The sequence below is a fragment of the Hemitrygon akajei genome, chromosome 8 (assembly GCF_048418815.1).
Source record: "Hemitrygon akajei chromosome 8, sHemAka1.3, whole genome shotgun sequence".
Taxonomy (NCBI): Eukaryota; Metazoa; Chordata; class Chondrichthyes; order Myliobatiformes; family Dasyatidae; genus Hemitrygon; species Hemitrygon akajei.
Genome location: NC_133131.1, coordinates 124,594,123 through 124,619,343, shown reverse-complemented (window position 1 = coordinate 124,619,343; position 25,221 = coordinate 124,594,123). Strand labels below are relative to the sequence as shown.

Here is a 25,221-nt window from a genome sequence, read left to right as displayed (position 1 = left end):
CAGCAGTTTACCATTTATATTGATGATTTGGAAGACTGAGTGTAGCATAGCAAAATTTGCTGATAACACTAAACTGAGTGGAAAAGCAAATTGTACAGAGGATGTGGAGAGTCTGCAGAGGGATATAGATATGTTAAGTGAGTGGGCCAAGGTCTGGCAGATGGAATACAACGTTGGTAAATGTGAGATCATCCACTTTGGAAGGAATAATAGAAGAGCAGATTATTATTTAAATGTTGAAAAAATTGCAGCATGCTGTTGTGCAGAGGGACTTGGGAGTGCTTGTTCATGAATCACAAAAAGTTGGCTTGCAGGTACAACAGGTTATTAAGAAGGCAAATGGAATGTTGGTCTTCATTGCTAGAGAGATTGAATTCAAGAACGGGGAGGTCATGCTGCAACTATACAGGGTACTGGTGAGGCCGCACCTGGTCTACTGTGTGCATTTCTGGTCTCCATACTTGAGGAAAGATATACTGGCTTTGGAGGCAGTGCAGAGGAGATTCACCAGGTTGATTTCAGAGATGAAGGGGTTAACTTATGAGGAGAGATTGAGTCACCTGGGACTATACTCTCTGGAATTCAGAAGAATGAGAGGGGATCTTTTTGAAACATACAAAATTTTGAAAGGGATAGATAAGATAGAAGTAGGAAAGTTGTTTCCATTGGTAGGTGAGACTAGAACTAGAGGACATTGTCTCAAGGTTCAGGGGAGAAGATTTAGCATGGAGATAAGGAGAAACTGTTTTTCCCAGAGAGTGGTGAATCTGTGGAATTCTCTGCCCAGGGAAGCAGTTGAGGCTTCTTCACTAAATATATTTAAGATACAGTTAGATAGGCTTTTACATAGTAGAGGCATTAAGGGTTATGGGGAAAAGGCAGGTAGATGGAGCTGAGTTTACGGACAGATCAGCCATGATCTTATTGAATGGCGGGGCAGGCTCGATGGGCCGGATGGCCTACTCCTGCTCCTATTTCTTATGAAACACGGTTCCCATACAGGCAGTGTTGCAGTCAGTCAGGATGCCCTCAATTATGCCTCTGTAGAAAGTTGGGGGTGTTTAGATATATCACAAAATCTTTTCCAAATGATAATGAAACCCTTGGATCACTTTGGGTCCCAAACTCCTCACTTTTGTCCCTCACAGCCCAAACTGAAAAAGAGACATTATTCAATTCTCAGTGCAGTTTACCCAGTTGACTGGTCAATGAGAAAGCAATATATTCAAATTGCAGGAAGACAGATGATGAACATAATTGCAAATTCTCTCAGAGAGGCAAGCTAGGAAGAGGGGTAGGGATGGAAAGATCAATGGTAAGGTGGCATGAGGTTTAAAAAGAGTTGGGGGCCTTTCAGAACTTTTCAGTGGGCTGTAATCGTCACCAGAGGTTGTGTGTTGGTGAGGCTGTGCGAGGTTTAAAGAGAGCTTGGGGCCTTTCAGAACGTTTTGATGGGCTGCAATCATCCTGATCTTTTAGGCACTCAGTACGGGCCAATAAAAAGAAGTGAGATGTAAGCAGAGTGGCCATTATGTGCATGGGCCACTTTAGAGTGGTCAGGCTTGGGTGAGAACTGAAGCTTGAGAAGTTAGAGCTATAACAAGTGCAGGCATGAAGGTAGTTCAAGCAGTGGGAATGCTCCTGTCAGATGTGGGATGTCAGGGAACCTAACAGTCTGCAGGAGGTGTGCCCAACTTCAGCTTCTGACTGACAAGGTCAAGGAACTGGAGCTGGAGTTGGATGTACTCAGGACTGTCCAGGAGACTGAAAATAGATGAGACTCTTACTGAGGTGGTCACACCCCAGAGTGCAGGCTTCAGGTCGTAGATGGGTATCCACCAAGAGTGGTAAAGGGAGCAAGGAGCTAGTGCGGGATTCCACTGTGGCCAGTCTCCTCAGCTACAGGATGCTGCTGGTTGGGGTGGGAGGGGGGGGGTGGTGTTATGACCAATCGGGGCACAGCAGCTGCAGCCAGGCTGGTGGCTCTGTGGATGGCTCAAAAGCTCGGCAAGGAAGGATAAAGTTAGGCAGACCAATGGCGATGGGAGACTTGATAGATAGGGGGACAGACAGCCGATTCTGTGGCCATGAAAGAGAAGCCTGGGTGATGTGTTTGTGCTAGGGTCCAGAATATCTCAGAGTAGCCGCAGAAGATTCTCAAGAGGGAGGGTGAGCAGATGTAATGGTGCACATTGGCAGCAATGGCAGGTAGAAAGGGGGAAGATGTGCTGTGCAGTGAGTATTAGGAGTTAAGGAAAAGGCTGAGGAGTAGGACCTCCAAGGTAGTAATCTCTGGATGACTCCTAGTACCACATACTAGTCAATGCATCTATAGGATGATAGTACAGATGAATGAGTGGCTGAGAGAGTGGTGCAGGAGGCAGAGTTTCAGATTTCTGGATCATTGAGATCCCTCCTGGGGAAGGTGTGACATGTGCAAAAAGGATGGGTTACAAAGGAATGATGAACCCGAGGAGGAACCAATATCCTGGAGCTGTTGGGGAGGATTTAAACTAATTTGGCAGGGGTGTGGGAACTGGAGTGAATGGGCTGAGGATGGGGCAGTTGGTATATAAGTTGATGCATTGGGTAGTAAGACTGCGATGAAGGACAGGCAGATGAAAAGGCAAAATTGCAGTCAGTGCGATGAATTGAAGTGTAACATGGGGGGGGAAATCAAAAAGTGTGATGAATGCAGGACTGAAGGTGTTATATCTGAATGCACGCAGTTTACGGGACAAGGTAAATAGTCTTGCAGCACAGTTACAGATTGGGAGGTATCATGTTGTGGCTAAAAGGAGATCATAGTTAGAAGTTTAACATCCAAGGATACATATTGTATGGAAAAGACAGGCATATAGGCAGAGGGGGTGCCTCTGTTGGTAAAAAATGAAATCAAGTCATTAGAAAGAGATGACATAGGATCGAAAGATATAGAATCCTTGTGGGTAGAGTTGAGGAACTGCAAGGGGAAGAAGACTCTGATAAGAGTTATATACAGGCCTCCAAACAGTAGCTAGGAGGTGGCAATTTTGGACAGGGTGTTGTGTCATGAATCAGATTTGATGAGGGAGCTTAAGATAAAGGATCCCTTTACGTGTTAGAATTTACACTGCAGTTTGAGAGGGAGAAGGTAAAGTCAGATGCATCAGTATCACAGTGGGATAAAGGGAATTACAGAGGCATGAGAGAGGAGTTGGCCAAAGTTAATTGGATGGGGATGCAATCAGAGATGACAGCAGAACACTGATGACTGACATTTCTGGAGGCAATTTGAAAGGCGCAGGACAGATTCATCCCAAAGATGTAGAAGTACTCTAAAGAGAGATTGAGGCAACCGTGTCTGACAAGAGAAGACAAAGAAAGCATAAAAGGAAAGGAGAGGGCATATAATAAGGCAAAAATTAGTGGGAATTTAGAGGATTGGGAAGCTTTTAAAAACCAACAGAAGACAACTACAAAAACCATAAGGAGAGGAAAGATTAAATATGATGTTATGCTGGACAATAAGGATTTTCAGATATATGAAGAATAAAAGAGAGGCAAGAGTAGATATCGAGCCACTGGAAATATACTCCTGAGAGATTGTAATGGGGGACAAAGAAGTGATAGATGAATTTAAGAAGTATGTTGCATCAGTTTTCACTATGAAAGAAATGAGCAGTATGCCAGAAATTCAAGAGCATCAGGGAGCAGAAGTGATTGTAATTGCTATTACTACGGAGGTGCTTGGAAAGCTGAAATGTCTGAAGGTAGATAAGTCACTTGGACCAGATTGTATACATCCCAGGGATCTGAAAAAGGTAGCTGCAGAGATTGTGGAGGCATTAGAAATGATCTTTCAGGAATCAGAAGCTTCTGGAATGGTTCCGGAGAACTGGAAAATTGCAAATGTCATTCTACTCTTCAAGAAGGGAGAGGGCAGAAGAAAGGAAATTATAGACCAGTTAGTCTGACCTCAGTGATTGGGATTGATTGTTAAAGATGTGGTTCAGGGGTGCTTGGAGGCACATGATAAAATAGGCCAAATTCAGCATGGTTTCCTTCAGGGGAAATCTTGCCTGACAAATCTGTTGGAATTATTGAGGAAGTAACAGGCAGGATCTGCAGAGTAGAGCCAATGAATGTTGTTTTCTTGGATTTTCCCTTTGACAATGTGCTGCATATAAGGCTGCTTAACAAAGTAAGAGTCCATGGTATTACAGCAAAGATATTAGCAGGGATAGAAGATTGGCTGACTGGCAGAAGTCAAAGTGTGGGAGTAAAGAGGGCTGGCTGGCTGGCTGCCAGTGAGTTGTGGAGTTCTGTAGTGTTGGTACTGGGACCACTTCTTTTCACGTTATATGTGAATGCTTTGGATGATAGAATTGACAGCTTTATGGCTGAATTTGCAGACAATACAAAGATACGTGAAGGAGCAGCTAGTGTTGAGATATCAAAGGGTTTGCAGATGGACTTAAGCAGATTGGGAGATTGGGAGAATGGGCAGATGTAATGTAATGTAGGGAAATGTACGGTTATGCACTTTGGTGGGAGGAATAAAGGTGTGGACTATTTTCTAAGCAGGGAAAAATTTCAGAAATCAGAGGCTCATAGGGACTTGGAAGTCCTTCTGCTAGAATCCCTAAAGACTAACTTGCAGGTTGAATTGGTAGTAAGGAAGGGAAAATGCAATGTTAGCATTCATTTCAAGAGGAAATGATGAGGCTTTATAAGGCATTGGTTAGACCTCGCTTGGAGTATTGTGAGCAGTTCTGAGGCCCTTATCTTAGAAAAGATGCGCTGTCATTGGAGAGGGTTCAAAGGAAGTTCATGAGAATGATTCTAAGAATGAAAGAGTTAATGTATGAGTAGTGTCCAATGGATCTAGGTCTATACTCGGTGGAGTTTAGAAGAATGGGGGAGATCTCATTAAAACCTATCGAATATTGAAAGGCCTAAATAGAGTGGATATGGAGGGGCTGATTCCTATAGTGGATGAGTTTATGATCAGAGGGCACAACCTCAGAATAGAGGGATGTCCATTTAGAATAGAGATAAGGAGGAATTTCTTTAGCCAAATGGTGGAGAATTTGTGAAATTTAGGGTGGAGGTCTAGTCATTGAATATATTTAAAGCAGATGTTGAGAGGTTCTTGGTTAGTCAGGGAGAAGGCAGGAGAATGGTGTTGAGAGGGATAATAAATGGAATGGAGGAGCAGACTCAATGGGCCGAGTGTTCTAACTCTTGCTCCTATATGTATCTTATTTTGGACTGCAAAATGAGACTTTGGCTCATTATTCTTTCAAATTAATTTTCCTTATTCAACTATTTGTCATGCTCTTAAGTCACACCAAAAATTGTGTGGAGTTTTAATCCAAACTTTCACTAACCTGTTTGGAGCCACTATGCAATGTGTGCGGTCAAATCTGACAAACCAAGTGGTAACTCGGCCAATGACAGAGAGTCGATGGACTCAAAGTCTGTTGGACTGCTCTCTGTGGAAAAAAAATAAATTAAGCAGAATAATTAATCAGGGTCAACATAATAGCTAATACCCCTTGTATTTATTTTATTTCTGATTTGAAGGTTAAGGCGAAGTGGTTCAGAATAAGAGTTGAGGCCAGTATAGAAATTTGGCCTGTCCCCTAAAACCCTCACTAATTTTTATAGGTGCACCGTAGAAAGCATTCTTCCAGGGTGCACCACAACCTGGTATGGTAGTTGTCCTGTCCAAGACCGGAAGAAGCTGCAGAAGATCGTGAACACAGCCCAGCACATCACACAAACCAATCTTCCATCCTTGGACTCACTTTACACCACACGCTGTCGGAGCAGTGCTGTCAGGATAATCAAGGACAGGACTCACCCAGCCAACACACTTTTTGTCCCTCTTCCCTCCGGGAGAAGTTTCAGGAGCTTGAAGATTCATACGGCCAGATTTGGGAACAGCTTCTTTCCAACTGTGATAAGACTGCTGAATGGATCCTGACCCGGATCTGGGCCGGACCTGACTTGCACTACCTTACTTTCCTTTTTCTATTTTCTAATTATGATTTATAATTTAAATTTTTATTATATTTACTTCGATTTGTACTTCAGGGAGCGTGAAATGCAGAATCAAATATCACTGTGATGATTGTACGCTCTAGTATCAATTGTTTGGTGACAATAAAGTAAAGATCAGCCCTGACCATACTGAGTGGCAAGGCAAGCCTAAAGAGCTAGATGGCTTACTGCTGCTCCTATTTTTCATGTTCTTCTTCTGTTCTTCTTGTATTATTTTTGTCACTGCAAAGACCAATCAATTGAAGCCTCATTTTTCAACAAGTCTCCATCTCTGCCTTTGAAAAGCCTAATTAATTGTTTGAGGAATGGAAAACCTGGACAAGCCTACAGTGGCTTACCCTCAACTTACTGTCACAGATACAAACCATTTAAAAAACAAAGAGGAGAGCTGTGAAAATTGGAGAAAACGAAACAAAGACTCAGAATTCAAATACTGCTAAATACATCAATGTAACTAAATTGTTCTGACCTCATCCATTGACTCTTAATTACTGACCTATTACAGCACAGAAGGAGGCCAACCAGCCTATCAACGTTGAGCAGACCAATCCCATTATTCTCATTTCCCCTCCTTATTTCCGTGACCCTGCAATATAATCTTCATAACATATGCATCAACTTTGAATTTTATGCCAAGCACCTACATGAGGTATAATTTACAATAGTCAGAAAAACCACCAGTACATCTCTATATCATGGAGTTAACCAGGGAAACCAGCATGCGTCACAGGAAAAAAAAACAAACTCGACAAGACTGTACTGGAGGTAAGGACCAAATCTGGGTCACCTGAACTGTAAGGCCACAGCACTGTCTGCGGCACATTTACTGGAGATATTAGGTCTGGAGAAAAGGGCTATCCTTCTGAAGAAAATGGCTCCAGGCCAGAAAATGATAGGTAAAAGGTAAATGAGGAAAGAAATCCAGAGCAGGATGGGACAAAATGTCATGAAATAAACCAGTAATGAAAATGCAGGTAGTGATCAGTTCAACTATTTCGTGTTAGAAAACTACAAATTCCCTACTACAGATACTACATACAAATTAAACACAGTGGAAAAAATTAAATTGGCAGAGTGCCCATGGCTGTAACTTGGGCTGGTGTGATTTAACTGGCAGGACTGGTTGTTCGTCTCAGTGCAAGACTGCATGAAGTTACCTGTCACTGGTAATGATCTGCAGTGTGAGCAATTGAGTCAGCAGAATGGAAACTAGGTTACAACACACAAGTATAATTCATCATTTAGTGTAACTCTCTTTTTCCCCAGTTTTCTGTTCTCTCTTTTTAATTTGAATCAATAGTCAGTGGTCTAGGATGTGGTCTCTGTTCAGTTTGCCCACACACAGAGGTACATATTAAGGCTCAGAAAAAACATGATCCACTCTATAATTTAGCACCAGGAGATTTCAAACTTATTAGCATGGACTGAAGTTCTGGTCATGTTGCATGTTATGCAGCACTGCAATATTTTTCCCGTAAGTTAGAATTTACACAGTTTCTTTGGGTTGGAAGTCATTTTTGCTTGTCAGAGCATGTAAAAAAAAGTTTAAATTGGGCCAATGATTGGGCTAATACTGATAATATTAGTAAAATACCAATAAGACGATCACTGCCAAAAGAACTCTCACTTTATAAAAACTGAGCAGAGCAGAATAGCCTCATAGGAATGTGCTCTAGCTGCAGGCAGAGAGGGAATGAATATTTTTTCACTGCTGTTGTTAATATCAGCTTTGGTGCATTTCATCTACAAAAACACAGTAGTGAACTGCTGCACAGGAACAGTTAAAGACCTTGGCTATGCTTTCAGCTGTCATTGTGCCAGGCTCTGAAATTCGCATTTACAGCCCTTGGTCAGCTGTCCTAGTAATTCCGTATGTGGCCTAGTGTAAATGCCTTGTAGTTTGCAAAAGCCTTGGCAATGTTGTTGATGATACTAAGTGTCTTGCAGATAGTGCTATGCTTTCAGATGGATACATAGTGGCTGTGGCTTAAATGATGAGAAGGGCTATACTTCAGATAAGTAATCTAAAGGAATAAATGTTATACCAGGAGGAGATGAAGTATCAGAATCAGGTTCAAGATCACAGACATATATAGAGAGATGTTTTGTGGCAGAGTACATTGCAATACATTATGAAAACTATACAAAAAATTATATACATATATATATATAATTAAAAAAGTTACTTAAGTAGTGCAATAAGAGAGCAAAAAAAATTTTTTTTAATAGTGAAGTTATGCATATTGTCTCATTGTCCATTCAAAACCCTGATGGTGCTGGGGAAGTAGCTGTTTCTAATATGTCGAGTGTGTGTCCATGAATCAAAGTGATCTGAAAATAAGTCATAGATGCTGAATTATCCAGGCTGGAACTATCATAGGACAAACTGATATGTCCATTCTTGTTTTTGCAAAATGTGATGATAATCAGGCAGCTAATTCCATTATTCATAATAAGTTTAAAAGTTTTAACACATCCCAGCTTCTACCAAGCTACCAACTTATGTCTAACCACATACATGACTTAAACCTGCATGATTATATTCAAGCATGCATATTCAATTTTTAATTTTTTTTGTTTTAGAAGGACTTGATTACAGCTGCACAAGATTTAATAACTCTCCATTATTCATCCAGTCAGCAGAGGTCCCACCAAGATTATGCTGGGACTGCGATCAACTGACTGTAATCTTTGGTTGAAATTTCTAATCATACAAAGATCTGGAAAAAAAAAGTTGCAATTAGCTCTCTGTTATTCGTACGGCTGACTGATTAATATGCTTGTTATTTTGCATTATTATTTTTGTGCACAGGGGATTGACTTAATTCTTTTTCTTCTTGCAGAAATAATTCACCATGATTGTGCTGCCAAGCTATTGAATATATTTATTTCACTTAGCTTAAAAAATCCTGTATCTTTATATTACAGAGTGAATCATTTCCAATTGCCAAATAATTATTTCCAAAAGAAATTATTTTTGGTGCCAACTCTTAATTTTCAAACCAAAGCTAAACTAGCATACAACTTCCATGTTAACTTTTAAAATTGTCTTGTGTAGCATTTGAAAAGTTTAACATGTGTGTCTAGTTTGGAAATGGGCACAGATAGACTAACATTGAATACCTAGGAGGGGACTAGAGCTCTATTGTAAACTTAAAGACAAATGCATGAACATTTATACATGAACCAAACGTTGATCTTCATAGTGACTGTCCTTTCCACTGTGTTCCTAGAACCTTAGCAGCAGTTTAGAAATGAGAAAAATAAAACTGGGATTTATTACAATCACTTTTTGGGGGGAAGTAATGAGAATATTGGACCAAATGTAAAATGCATTAAATATTGGAGTACAATTATTCAACCCTTAATATATAAGTATTTGATTAAAGTGGTATTGGTAGTGGTTTATTATTGTCAAGTATTCTGAGAGATGAGGAAAAGCTTTTATTTGCGTGCCATCCAGACACATTACACCACCAGTACATCAGGGTAGTAAAGATAAAAACACAATGCAGAATATTGTGTTGCTATTAAAGAGAAAGTGCAGTGCGGATCGACAAATAAATTTTAAAAGCTAGGATGAGGTAGGTTGAATGATCAAGAGTTTGAAAAAAATACAGTCGCTGTTTCGGGCTGAAACTTTTCGACAGGACTGGAGAAAAACAGATGAGAATTAGATTTAAAAGGTGAGGGGGGGAGACAGGTGATAGGTGAAATTGGGAGGGGGAGGTATGAAATAAAGAGCTGGGAAGTTGATTGGTGAAAGAGATACAGGGCTGGAGACAGGGGAGTCTGATAGGACAGGACAGAAAGCTATGGAAGAAAGAAAAGGGGGGAGGAGCACCAGAGGGAGGCAATGGACAGGTAAGGAGATAAGGTGAGAGGGAAAAGGAAGTGGGTACTGGTGAAGGAGGAAGGGGTGCCATTACTGGATGTTCGAGAAATTGATGTTTATGCCATCAGGTTGGAGGCTAACCAGGCAGAATATAAGGTGTTGTTCCTCCAACCTGAGTGGCCTCATCGCAGCAGTAAAGGAGGCTATGGGAAGTGGAATTAAAATGGATGGCCTCTGCAAGATCCCACTTCTTCCTCTGAGAGTAGGTGCTCAGTGAAACAGTCTCCCAATCTACGTCGGATCTCACCAATATACAAGAGGCCACACCGGGAGCACCAGACACAATATATGACCCCAACAGGCTCACAGGTGAAGTTGAAATCAAGTAATTAACAAAATACTTGCCACGGTAATAGTGGCCATGAATCCAGATTGTTATAAATATTGACTAGATTCACAAACAACTTTCAGGGAAAAAATGAAAATGAAAAAGTGATCTGAAATATCATTTTTTTCTCTCACAACAGTTGCTACCTGCCATGACAAGAATACCTGGCACTTCCTGTTTTTAATTCAGATTTCAGCAGAAGAACAAGAGGTAGGGTACACCCATCGTTTTCAATGCATTTCGTTAATATAATCTGGAGAAACAAGTACATGATTGTGGCAGATGATATTCAAAAGGGAATGAGGTAAATCACACAGAGGTTGTAATTGTAATGGCATGAAGAAAAAGTACTAACGCAGAAGGAATGATAAAACTCATTTGAAGAGCCTGAAATAGGATTTACTGGCCAAATTCTGTGGTGCACCATTCTCTCATTCTAAGATTTGCAGTTGATGAACATTGTTTAAAAAGGGTAAAATGAAGACAATCAACAGGAAGAATGAGCAAATGGCGGATTCCATACAAAAAGTAATGTTGGTGAACACACGGTAGAGTCTCGGTTAATCATTCTGAGAGGTAGAGCAAGAAATATGCAAGGTAGATCAGTGATTAACTTTGTCAAGGAGACTACTGTGTATACATAGTATGTGTGGAGGAGATATGTTTCATTGAACTCAGATTTGACAAATTGCACATGAAAGGATCCTTCAGAAAATTCCTTTCCTGTGATATCCAGCATGCCTGACCTTGAGGTATTAATTATACTCCACTGTTCTCCTGAAACAGGCATACTTCTCCAAGCTTCATTGTGGCAAGATGTTTCCAGGAGGAATCAGAAAATATTTACAGAATATTGTATATGAACATATGCATGACGTGTGCAGGAATAGACAACTCAATGCCTTGAGTGTGGTCCACCATTTATAAATATCAATGTAAACCTCAGTGCAACCTTAACTTCACTTTGCCACCACCCTCTCAGAACACTTCTTTTGCCTCCTCTCTATCTGAAATGGGTGACTTATTATTTTAAGCAATGACCCCTTGTTCTAGATTCTTCTGCAAGAGGAGATCTAGAACAAGGTTTTCTCCTTGTCTACCATGCCGAGTGCCCTCAGCTTCATACAAGTCCCTCCCACTCTTTTGAACTCCAGTGGATACAAGTCTAGCCTGTCTTACTATTTCCTCATAATACAACTATACCTGTCCATTCCAAGTATGAGTTTAGTAAATCTTTTCTGACCTACTTCTAGTGTATTAATGTCTCCCTTAAATGAGGAGTCAACCCTTAGACAATAAGACCACAAGACATAGGAGCAGAATTAGGCCATTCAGCTTTTCGAGTCTGTTCCACCTTTCCATCAGGACTGATTTATTATCCCTCTCAACATCATTCTGCTGCCTTCTCCCTGTAACCTTTGACGGACTGACTAATCATAAATACAGTCAATATCTTGGCCTCCACAGCCAATTCCACAGATTCACTGCCCTCTGATTAAAGAAATCCCTCCTCATCTCTGTTCTAAATGGACATCCTCTAGTCTAAGGATTCCCAAACTGGGGCCCATGGACCCCTCATTTAATGGTAGGGGTTCATGGCATTAAAAAAATCTTGAGAACCCCTGCTGTAGTCTGAGGCTGTGCCCTCTGGTCCTAGACTTATCCACTGTAGGAAACATTCTTCCTACATCCACTCTGTCCAGACCTTTCAATATTCAATAAGTTTCAATGAGCACACTGACCTTCCCCCCCCCCCCCCCCCCCCCCATTCCTCCGAACTCCAGCAAGTACAGGCCCAGAGCCATCAAGTGTTCCTCATACATTAACCCTTTCATTCCTGGAATCATTTTTGTGAACTTCTTCTGAACCCTCTTTAATGCCAGCATATCTTCTTGTAGAGAAGGGACCCATAACTGCTCACAATACTCCATGCAGTCTGACCAATGCCTTACAAAGCCTCAGCATTACATCCTTGCTCTTATATATATTCTGATATTGGTCTTATTTGCTCTCTAAATTGACACTACTTTTGCATTTGCCTTTCTTACCACCGACTCAACTTGCAAGTTAACCTTCATTGAATCCTGCACAAGGACTCGTGAGTCCCTTTGCATTAATGACTTTCCAATGTTCTCCCTCATTGAAAAAGTAATCCATGGCTTTATTCCTTTTACTAAAGTGCATGACCATATACTTCCCTACTCTAAATTCAGTCTGCTCCTTCCTTGCCCGTTGCCCCAATCAATCACACCATCCAAATCATTTACATATAATGTGAAGAGTATTCAAAGTGTGCTGGCTGGTCTGCTCACAGATATTTTTAATCTCTTCCTCTCCCAGTATGTAGTGCCCTTCTGCTTCAAAACATCCACCATTGTCCCTGTACCAATGATTACATGACTGAATGACTGGCGTCCTGTTGCACTCACTTCAATCCTAAGCAAATGCTTTGAGACACTGGTCAAGGACTACATCTGCAGCTTGCTACCACCCACTCTGGGCCCTCTACAATTCGCCTAGCGACACAGCCGGTCAACAGACGAGGCTATAACCGCACACGACACGCTGTCCTCTCTCACCTGAGTAAGGGGGATGCTTATGTTAGAAAACTGTTCTTGGACTACAGATCAGCACTGTAAAGAAGCTCAGACACCTCAGGCTGCACCCTGCCTTTTGCAACTGGATCCTAGACTTGCTGTTGGATCACCGGCTGGTGCTGAGGATGGGCACCCTCACCTCTGCCTCTCTGACCCTCAACGCGGAAGCCCCCAGGGCTGTGTCCTGAGCCTCTTCCTCTACTCCCTATACATCTATGACTGTGTTGCCACACACAGCTCCAACCTGCTGATCAAATTTGCAGATGGCACGACATTGATAGACTTTATTTCCAACAATGATGAGACAGCCTACAGAGGAGAAGTCAACGCCCTGACACTGTGGTGCAAAGGAAACAACCTCTCCCTCAATGTAAGAAATAATGAAGTAGTTGATCATGGATTACAGAACGAATGGAGACAGACTAGCCCCTATTGACATCAATGGGATTGTAGTTAAGAGGGTGAGTAGAAACATAGAAGCATAGTATGTTCCTGTCAGGATTAAAGGAAAAGCGAATAAGAATAAGGAACCTTGGTCCTCAAGGGATATTGGAACTCTGATAAAGAAGAAGAGAGAGATGTATGACATGTATAGGACACAAGGAGCAAATAAGGTACATGAGTATAAAAAGTGCAAAAAAACACTGAAGAAAGAAATCAGGAGGGCTAAAAGAAGACATGAGATAGCTTTGGCAGTCAAGGTGAAGGATAATCCAAAGAGCTTCTACAAGTATATTAAGAGCAAAAGGATAGTAAGGGATAAAATTGGTCCTCTTGAAGATCAGAGTGGTCAGCTATGTATGCAACCAAAAAAAAGGGGGGAGATCTTAAATGGGTTTTTTTGCATCTGTATTTACTAAGGAAACTGGCATGGAGTCAATGGAAATAAGGCAAACAAGTAGTGAGGTCATGGAACCTATACAGATTAAAGAGGAGGAGGTGCTTGCTATCTTGAGGCAAATCTGACTAGATAAATCCTCAGGACCTGACAGGGTATTCCCTTGGACCTTGAAGGAGACTAGTGTTGAAATTGTAGGGGCCCTGGCAGATATATTTAAAATGTCGATATCCACGATTGAGGTGCCAGAGAATTGGAGGATAGCTCATGTTGTTCTGTTGTTTCAAAAAGGCTCTAAAAATAATCCAGGAAACTATAGACTGGTAAGTTTGACGTCGGTAGTAGGTAAATTATTGGAAGGAGTACTAAGAGATAGGATCTACAGGTATTTAGATAGACAGGGACTTATTAGGAAGAGTCAACACAGCTTTGTGCATGGTAGGTCATGTTTAACAAATCTATTAGAGTTTTTCGAGGAGGTTACAAGGAAAGTGGATAAAGGGAAGGCAATGGATGTTGTCTACATGGACTTCAGTAAGGCCTTTGACAAGGTCCCGTATGGGAGGTTAGTTAGGAAGATTCAGTCGCTAGGTATACATGGTGAGGTAGTAAATTGGATTAGACATTGGTTCAGTGGGAGAAGCCAGACAGTGGTAGTGGAGGATTGCTTCTCTGAGTGGAGGCCTGTGACTAGTGGTGTGCCACAGGGATCTGTGCTGGGTCCATTGTTATTTGTCATCTATATCAATGATCTGGATGATAATGTGGTAAATTGGATCAGCAAATTTGCTGTTGATACAAAGATTGGAGGTGTAGTGGGCAGTGAGGAAGGTTTTCAAAGCTTGCAGAGGGATCTGGACCAGCTGGAAAAATGGGCTGAAAAATAGCAGGTGGAGTTTAATACAAACAAGTGTGAGGTATTGCACTTTGGAAGGAAAAACCAAGGTAAAACCTACAAGGTAAATGGTAGGGCACTGAGGAGTGCAGTAGAACAGAGGGATCTGGGAATAGAGATACAAAATTCCCTAAAAGTGGCATCACAGGTAGATAGGGTAGTAAAGAGAGCATTTGGTACATTGGCCTTTATAAATCAAAGTATTGAGTATAAGAGTTGGAATGTTATGGTGAGGTTGTATAAGGCATTGGTGAGGCCAAATTTGGAGTATTGTGTACAGTTTTGGTCACTGAATTACAGGAAGGATATTAGTAAGGTTGAAAAAGTGCAGAGAAGGTTTACAAGGATGTTAACGGGACTTGAGAAACTGAATTGCAGAGAAAGGTTGAATAGGTTAGGACTTTATTCCCTGGTGCATAGAAGAATGAGGGGAGACTTGATAGAGGTATATAAAATTATGATGGGTATAGATAGAGTGAATGCAAGCAGGCTTTTTTCCACTGAGGCTAGTGGAGAAGAAAACCAGAGGACATGGGTTAAGTGTGAAGCGGGAAATGTTTAAAGGGAATATTAGGGGGGGCTTCTTCACACAGAGAGTGGTGGGAGTGTGGAATGAGCTGTCAGATGAAGTGGTAAATGCGGGCTCACTTTTAACATTTAAGAAAAACTTGGACAGGTATATGGATGAGAGGTGTATGGAGGGATATGGTCCAGGTGCAGGTGTGGGACTAGGCAGAAAGATGGTTCAGCACAGCCAAGAAGGGCCAAAAAGCCTGTTTCTGTGATGTAATGTTCTATGGTTCTATGGAAGTAGGTACAGAGGAGATGTCAGGGGTAAGTTTTTTTTTTACGCAGAGAGTGGTGAGTGCGTGGAATGAGCTGCCGGTGACAGTGGTGGAGGTGGATACAATAGGGTCTTTTAAGAGACTCCTGGACAGGTACATGGAGCTCAGAAAAATAGAGGGCTATGGGTAACCCTAGGTAACTTCTAATGCAAGAACATGGTCAGCACTGGATTGTGCTGTAAGTTTTCTATGTTTTCTGCAACCATGACATTATCTCTAATCAGCAGTGCCACGCCCCACCTCTTTTGCCTCCCTCTCTGTCCTTTCTGAAACAGCTAAAGCCTGGCACTCTAAGTAGCCATTCCTGCCCCTGAACCGACCAAGTCTCTGTAATGGCCACAACATCATAGCTCCAAGTACTGATCCATGTAGTTTCAAGTTCCTCAGTATACACATCAGCGGAGATCTCACTTGGACTGTACATAGTGGCTGTGTGGTGAAAAAAGCACAACAGCGCCTCTTTCATTGCAGATGGCTGAAGAAGTTCAGCCTGAGTCCGCAAATCCTCAGGACTTTCTACAGGGGGACCATTGAGAGCATCCTGACATTTTGTGTCACCACCTGGTATGGGAACTGTACTACCCTCAATCGTAGGGCACTGCAGAGAGTGGTGCGGACAGCCCAGCGTATCTGTGGCTGTGAGCGTTCCTCTATTCAGGATACTTACAGCAGCGGGTACATAAAAAGGGCCCAGAGGATCATCCAGGACTCCAGCCACCCCAATCACAAACTGTTTCAGCTGCTTCCGTCTGTCTAATGGTACCACAGCATTAAGGTCAGGACCAACAGGCTCTGGGACAACTTCTTTCACCAGACCATCAGATCGATCAATACACATTGATCTGATTGCATATCTGACTGTACATACATGGACACAAAACAATTATTTATATAGTCTTAGTTCTCGGGCAATATCCTCCCACATTTCCCTTTCTTATTGCTTGTACACAGCGACAGAGATGCAACATAAAGATTATTACTGCTTCATGTTGTGAGATGGATGTAAGAAATAAAAATTATGAAAGTACAAAATTTCTAATTTCTAAAAGATGTGGTCTCAATGGAACACCATTCGTCACCAGCAGCAGACCAGAAAATGCCCCCCCCCCCTTTAATTCCCATACTTTGCTTCTTGTCAGTCAGTCAATCTTCTATCCATGTGAGTTTCTTTCTTATAATATCGTGGACTTTTATTTTGTAAACAGCCTCATGTGTGCACCTCATCAAAGGCCTTTTGAAAATCCAAGTAAACAACATTCAGTGAATTCCCTTTGTATAGCTTGCCTGTTATTTCCTCAAAGAATTCCAACAGATTTGTCAGGAAGATAACTCTTCAAGGAAACCATGATGACTTTGGCCTATTTTATCATGTGCCTCTAAATATCCTGAAACCAGATCAATAATAATGGAGTCCAACATCTTCCCATCCACTGAAGTCAAGCTAACTAGCCCATAACTTCCTTTCTTCTGCTTCTCCTTTCTTCAAGAGTGGAGTGACAGTTGCAATTTTCCAATGTTCCAGAATCATTTCAGAATCAAGTGATTCTTGAGCAATCAGTAATAATGCCTCCACAATATCTTCAATTACCTCTTTCAGAACCCTGAGATGTAGTTCATCTGGTCCAGGTGATCTCTTTACTCTTTACACACAGTACTATATTTGTGGTTTGATATGTACCCTACATAACTAGAACATATCCTTGCAACATTCCTCTCAGCCCAAAATATCAACTGTTTATTTCCCCTCCATAGATACTGCCTGACTTGCTGAGTTCCTCCAGCATTTTGTGTGTGTTGCAACAGTATTAGCCGTTGGGAGGAAGGGGGCCTCCCGATTTGCTTGTCCATGGATACTCTCAGAAAGGAGCTTCACTGTAGGCTCTTGAACTACAGCCAATCATAGATGACAGGCGAGACCTCAGCCGACAAATTAACTAATTCTCTAATAACTAAAATGAAAACAGAAAATGCTAGAAACACTCAACATGTCGGGCATCATCCTGGAAAGCAAAGCAAGGTTTACAATTTTGGCTGAAGAGTCTTCATCAGAATGATGAAAAAGTGAAAGCACATTGCTTTTAAGTTGTAGTGGGTGCTGGGAGTGTGATCAAGCTGAGTGATTGGCTGATTTGTACTGCTGCTGTTAAGTTAACACATTTCACATATGCCTACTCAGGGAAACGCTATTGATTGGGTGTTGTGTAATAACACAGATCTTATTAGGGAGATTAACATAAAGCAACCCTTAGGAGACAGTGATCATAATATGATTGAGTTTATACTGCAATTTGAGAGGAAGAAACATAATTCATATGTATCAGTATCGCAATGGAATAAAGGGAATTACAGAGGCATGAGAGAGGTGCTTGCCCGGGTGGATTGGAGGAGGATACTGGCAGAGCAGAGATGGCTGAAGAATAGTTCACAAGGTGCAGGATAGTTATGTCCCACAGAGGAAGAAGTTCTTAAATGGTAGGGGTAGGCAACTGTGACTGACAAAGGAAGTTAAGCACTGCATAAAAGCCAAGGAAAGGGCATATAAGGTCATAAACGTGAGTGGGAAGTTGGATGATTGGGAAGCTTTTAAAATCTGACAAAAGGCAACTAAGAAAGCTATAAGAAGGGAAAGGATTAAATATGAGGGCAGACTCATTTTTTCAGTTATATAAAGAGTAAAAGGGAGGTTTTAGTTGATATTGGACCACTGGGAAATGATGCTGGTGAGGTAGTAATGGGGGAGAAAGAAATAGCAGATGAACTTAATGGGTACTTTGCATCAGTCTTCACTGTGGAAGACACTAGCAGTGTGCCAGTGGGAAAATATGCCAGGTAAGCTCAAAGGTATGAAGGTGAATGTCACCTGGGCTAGATGGACTACATCGCAGAGTCCTGAGAGAGGTTTCTGACGAGATAATGGATGTGTTGGTCATGATCTTTCAATAATCACTTGATTCTGGCATGGTCCCAGAGGACTGGAAGATTGAAAATGTTACTCCACTCTTTAAGAAGGGAGGAAGTCAAAAGAAAGGCCAGTTAGCCTTTACCTCAGTGGTTGGGAAAGTGTTGAAGTCTATTCTTAAGGATGAGGTTTCAGGGTACTTGGAGACCAATGATAAAATAAGTGAAAGTCAGCCTGGTTTCTGTGAAGGGAAATTTTGCCTGACAAATCTGTTAGAGTTCTTTGAGGAAGTAACAAGCAGGGTGGACAAAGGAGAGGGGGTAGATGTCATTAACTTGGATTTTCAGAAGGCATTTGATATGGTACCACACATGAATGTGCTTAACAAGATAAAATCCTATGGCACTACAGGAAAGATATTAGCATGGATAGTGGAATGGCTGATAGGCAGGAGGCAGCAAGTGGGAATAAAAGGGGTCTTTTCTGGTTGGCTGTTGGTTAGCAGTGGTGTTCCTCAGAGGTCAGTATTGGGACAGCTGCTTTTCACTTTGTTTGTCAATGATTTAGATAATGGAATTGATAGCTTATTGGCAAAGTTTCTGAATGATACGAAGATAGGTGGGGGGTAGGTAATGCTGAGGAAGCAATGCAATTGCAGCAAGACTTGGACAAATTGGAAGAATGGGCAAAAAAGTGGCAAATGGAATACAGCTTTGGGAAATGTATGATAATGTATTTTGGTAAAAGGAACTGAAGTGTGGACTATTATCTAAATGGAGAAAAGGTTCAAACGTCAGTCGTGCAGAGGGACTTGGGAGTCCTTGTGCAAGACTCCCAGAAGGTTAGTTTACAAGTTGTGTCTGTGGTAAAGAAGACAAACGCTATGTTGGCATTCACTTCGTGGGGAATAGAATATTAAAACAAAGAGATAATGCTGATCCATTATAAGACATTAATCAGGCCACACTTGGAGTATTGTCAATAGTTTTGGGCCCCATATCTCAGAAAGGTTGTGTTGTTATTGGAGAGAGTCCAGAGGAGATTCATGAGGACGATTCTGGGACTGAAGGGGTTAACATATGAGGAGCATTTGGCAGCTTTAGGCCTGTACTCACTGGAAGGTAGAAGATTGTGAAGGGATCTCATTGGAACTTAACAAATGTTGAAAGGACTAGGTAGGGTGGACGTGGAGAGGATATTTCCTATGGTGGGGGTATCCAGAACTAGAGGGCCAAAGCATCAAATTGATGGGCAACCCTTTAGAACAAGAGTAAGGTGGAATATTTTTAGTCAGAGAATAGTAAATCTGTGGAATGCTCTGCCATAGACTGCGGTGGAGGCCAAGTCAGTGTGTATATTTAAAGTGTAAGTAGATTGTTTCTTGATTGATCAGGGCATTAAAGAATATGGCAAGAAAGCAGGTGTATGGGGTTGAATGAGATCTGGCATCAGCTATGATGGAATGGCAGAGCAGATTCGATGATTGAATAGCCTAATTCTGCTCCTATGTCTTATGGTCTTATGCTGGTGATATTAAACCAGATTGTGATCATGACTCAAAAAGTGGAAGCCAATTATCCAAAATTGTTGCATTGAGTAGAGTCCAGGGAGCTGAAATGGGTGCCCAGTGTTATGTACCCCGTAACTGGGTCACTTACCAGCAAAGATAGAGAGGTCCGTTGAAGTATGATGGTAATATTTTTAACAGTATTTATTGATAAAAATGCACAAAAATAATATCAATGCAACCATACAGATAATATACATCGTCAATACTAAATCTAAAAGCGTGGGTATAATAATAATCAATAAGAAATAACTCTATCGTTGTCTAGGGGATAATGTATTGTCCGATGGAAATATAAAAGTCACTCAAGTTCATTCAAGCTGCAGCTTTTGGGTTGGAGAGAGAGACAGATTAAAACTTGCCCATTCCTTTTATGATGTCAATCCTTCGAGAGTCATTGGGGGCCGAGTTCTCCTTTGTTGTTAGCTAAAGCTGTTTTTCTGTGGCAAGGCTCACCAATTCCGAGGCAAATGGAAAAGGACGCACGTGGCTTTCCACCGGCTTTCGCTATTACACTGTTACAGGATTTCTAGCGTTTCTTCTGGTGCGTCTGAGGGGCTGTTCCCACAGACCCTCTTTTATCCCCACTCACGGGGTCTCAGATGTCAATCAGGGTGGAATGATGCCATCCCCCCAACCAGCCCACGTCGCCCAAGGGCTTCCACGAAGCACAGTACTCAATACACAATTCCGTCTCCAAGAGACAATGGCCGTTTCCCATTGCTTTGTATCGCCGAAGGGCCAAACATTCCAAACATCTCTCTCTCATTTCCTGGGTCTCCTGACCTGAATTAATAGCGATCTTGCGATTCTCAAAAAGGAGGGGGCACAGGTGTAACACCAGACAGTAGATGAGGTGCTGTTCCTAAAGCCTACATTAAGCCACGTTAGAAAAATGCAGGACACAGATGAAAGTGACAACATAGGAAGCTCAGGGTTACTGCCCCTGTGGACTCCACACAAGTGTGCTACCAAGTGCTCTCCAAAATGGATGAGGCTATGTTTGAACACTGAATGGAGTAGATGAGATTGGAAGAAGTTCTTGAAAGGATAGTTTGAATGTTGTGAATAGTAAAGACTTGAAAGGACAAAAGTTGCATTTTCTGCAGCTGTTTGATAAAGTGGTTTTCAAGGAGGGAAGAACAGATCAGTGAGTTGTGCATCTCTTTGAAATAGTTAAAAAGGACAGGAGGGGAGGATGAGGTGAGTCACACTGAAGCTGTGAAAAATTGTGAAGAATGATCTATTGAATCTGGAGAATAGTATGCTGGAAGAAGAGGACTAGAAATACACTATTCCGGCTCCATACAGAAAAGGGCGTGAGAGGTAGGTAGGTAGTCAAAGGCTCTGCCACCTTTGCCAGAGGGTAAGTATCTTGAAACTCTCATTGTTCCAGATTCAATAGTGGAGAGGGACAGGGAGAATTGAATTGAGTCCTTACAAGAGACAAGATAGTAGGAAATATAATTGAGGTAGTTATGGGCTTCTAATAGATGTTGATTACTAACCCATTCTCCACTCCCCAAGATGGAGAAAACAAGGAGGGGAAGAATCAGAAACGGACCAGGTGAAGGTAAGAAGAAATTGGCAGCAAAATAATGATGATCTAGATGAAGGCAGAATTCAAAACCAAATTAGTCATCAAAATGTTGAAAATAAAATTAAGGAGGGAGCTTGAGTAGGATGGAAATGAGGACTACGACAGGAACTCGTAAAAAGGCAAGACGCTTTCTTGTTAGTTTTACTTCTCTGGAAGTTAGGACCAGGGAGTAAGAGCAGGAACTTTTAAAAAGTCGAGTCTCATTGATTGGCTAATTGGGGAGCACCTTAACCAATAGAAGAGAAGTGAGGTTAAGAGGAGTGTTCAGGCTGGTAAGGCTTTGCTATGCTGGCTGAAGTGCTGAGGAGTGGTTGGCTTAAAGGAGTGGTGGTTGGTGGCGCTGGCTGTGAAGGGTGTGGGGATGTTGGGAAGTAGTGTAGGTTCAGGTAGGGGGGGAGGATCTGGAAAAGGAACCACAAATGGAGGGTTCAGGTGAGTGCGGGTTGGCAGGAGGAGATTGGAATGAAGTTAAATCTAGATCTAGAAAACGAAACATAATATTGAAATGATTTCAAGTGATGGAGAGGAAGGGTGGGATATTTTGAAAAAAAGGAAAGACGACTTCAAGGTATTGTTTAAATTTGACCCAAAACAGCCGCCTACTTTCAATCCCTGAATTAACTACAGAGTTTAAATTGGCTATAGGAACAGCCACCTACTATCAATCCCATTAAATTAACCACTGAGTTAAAATTGGCAATAGGGGATATAAATTGTGCTCGTACTTAAAGAGGAGATAATGTGTTAATCATTTATAAAGATAAGAAACGGTGTGAAAAGGCATTATGTTTGAAGACTTGGAAAAAATATAGTATCTATAATGTCAAATGAAAATAAAGGTATTAGGGTTGTTCTGACAGGTGACCTGGTGGAGATTTTGAAAGAAGAGTTTAACTCTCGTTTATTGGGAGGAAAGTTTAAGGGGGTAAAGAGATTGCAAGTTGTCAGAAATGGGGAAAGGATGGATAGTTTATCTGTATTGATATATTCTGTTGAGGCGGAGCTCCCTGATAAAGTTAGTTTGGGGTATGTTAGCTATAATGTATGAGTTTATATTCCACCTCTGCTTAGATGTTACATGTCAGTAGTTTGGCCATGTTATGGTAGTATATCGTGGGAAACTAAGATGTAGTAAATGTGGGGGAGGGGATAAAAGTATGAAGATAGTGAGGGTGTGAAGTTTAATTGTTGTAATGGTGTAGGAGATCATAGTGCAGCTTATAGACGATATGAAGTGCTTAAGAAGGCAGCTGAAGTTCATCAGGTTAAAGTACAGTTAGGTATGTCTGATGTAGAGATCGTACAAAAAGTTAAACCAGTCAGAGAACAGACTATGAAGTCAGAGTCTTTTTGTCAGCATTGCAGTTCTCTTACTAAAGATACATTACTACTTGATAAAATGAAGTTTGTGATGTTTATAATGGATGTAGTGAATTGTACTGCTCAGACATCTACTTATACTGAGAAAATTAAAATCATTGTGAAAGTTGCTTAGAAGTATCTTGGTATAGCTGGTGTTATGTGGTAAACTGTTGTAAATGAAGCTCTGATGGGTGGGCTATCAGTATATCAGTCTCCTTGTGAAGGTACATAATGGGATTAAGAACATTGCAGTGGAATGGGAGAAGCCTGATTTTTAACAATCAAGACCTTATTCATTTCTGGTTTCACAAATCCATCCGATGTTGTATGTTCTCAGGAAATCTGGTTGCTACCACATTTAAGTTTTTCTTTGCAGGATTATATTGTAATTAAGTGTGAAAGGTTAGTTGGTAGAGAGGGTGGTGTTGCAAGTTTTATACAGAAAGAGATAGGATTATAGAGTTCTGGATGTGTATGAAATGTATGAGGCACTGGTAGTAGAAACTTTTGAGTCAACTGCTGGATAAACCGATACTTTATTGATTCCAAAGGAAATTACCATGTCACAGTAGCATTACAAGTGCACAGATACAAATATTAGAAGATAAGAAAGAATAAAAAATAAGAACACAGTCTAACAGGAGGGATCATCACTTCCCCAGCTTTAGGTTGATTCTTTATAGAGCCTAATGGCCGAGGGTAAGAATGACCTCATATGACACTCTTTGGAGTAGCGCAGTTGTCTTAGTTTATTACTAAAAGTGCTCCTCTGTTCAACCAATGTAGCATGCAGAGGGTGAGAAACATTGTCCAGAATTGCCAGGATTTTCTGTAGGGGTAAATTTTTACAACCCTTGTGGAAAGCTTCGACTGATTGGTTGAAAAGCTCTAGCTCACTAAGGATAATATGGTGTGGGGATTTTCACACGCTTAGTTCATTGTGGGGCTGCTCGCAGAATACTGGTGGTGGTTTGGTTGTAGAAGAACTTTTAGGTATTTCCCATCTTGTTTGTCTTAATGATGGGAGGGGTACAATATTTAATGTTCATAATAGTTCTGAAACTGCTATAGGTACAACTTTGGTTTCGAGCATTCTGGCTGGAGTGAGTGAGTGGGATGTCATGAGCGATGAAACATTGGGAAGTGATCATTTTCCTATATTTATAAGCTTAGGTTTGGATTTATATAGGGAATAGGAGGCCACTTTTAAAGGTGGAATTTTGGTAAATCAAATTGGTAGAAGTTTAAGATTTTATGTGATGAACATCTGTCAGGGCTGAATGTTGAGGATGATGTGGTTTTCTGCAATGAAAGATTACGTTACTCATCAAATGGCAGTGGAGGTGATCCCTATTAGAAAGGGCATTAATATGAGAAAGGCTGCACCACGGTGGACTGAGGAGTGTGCAGAGGCAATTAGGGGGAGTAATAAGGCACTTAGGAAAGTCACGAAGTATCACTTTCTGAGTGACCTTATAAAAAGGCACAGGCCATTGTAAGAGAAGTGATGAATGTTGGGAAAAAGGTTTACTGGAGGTCATATTGTGATAGTATTGTATATTAAACTTGGAGATGTTTGGGGAATGATTAAGAAAATGGGGGGGGGGGTGCGGATTCAAGGACTAATAAAATTCCAGTATTGATTAAAGAAGGTAATTTCTTAAGAAAGAAATTAGAAAAGCTAAAAGAAGATACGAGGTTGCTTTGGCAAGTAAGGTGAAAATAAGTCCAAAGGGTTTCTACAGTTATATTAATAACAAAAGGATCATGAGGGATAAAATTGGTCCCTTAGAGAATCAGAGTGGACAGCTATGTGTGGAGCCGAAAGAGATGGGGGAGATTTTGAACAATTTATTTTCTTCGGTATTCACTAAGGAGAAGGATATTGAATTGTGTAAGGTAAGGGAAACAAATAGGGAAGTTATGGAAACTATGACGATTAGAGAGGAGGAAGTACTTGCACTTTTAAGAAATATAAAAGTGGATAAATCTCCAGGTCCTGACAGGATATTCCCTTGGACCTTGAGGGAAGTTGGTGTAGAATTAGCAGGGGTTCTGACAGAAATATTTCAAATGTCATTAGAAACGGGGATGGTGCCACAGGATTGGTGTATTGCTTATGTGGTTCCATTGTTTAAAAAGGGTTCTAAGAGGAAACCTAGCAATTATAGGCCTGTCAGTTTGACGTCAGTGGTGGGTAAATTAATGGAAAGTATTCTTAGAGATGGTATATATAATTATCTGGATAGACAGGGTCTGATTAGGAACAGTCAACATGGATTTGTGCGTGGAAGGTCATGTTTGACAAATCTTATTGAATTTTTTGAAGAGGTTACGAGGAAAGTTG

At 41.2% G+C, this 25,221-nt stretch overlaps 1 long non-coding RNA gene across 1 annotated transcript in view; it reads left to right on the top strand.

The window, feature by feature from the left end:
- Positions 1 to 25,221, top strand: part of LOC140732226 (uncharacterized) — an 86,916-nt gene that overhangs the window by 41,238 nt on the left and 20,457 nt on the right. The window contains exon 4 of the long non-coding RNA XR_012100023.1: positions 10,411 to 10,481. This is a non-coding gene — a long non-coding RNA (uncharacterized lncRNA). The remainder of the gene's footprint in view (positions 1 to 10,410; positions 10,482 to 25,221) is intronic.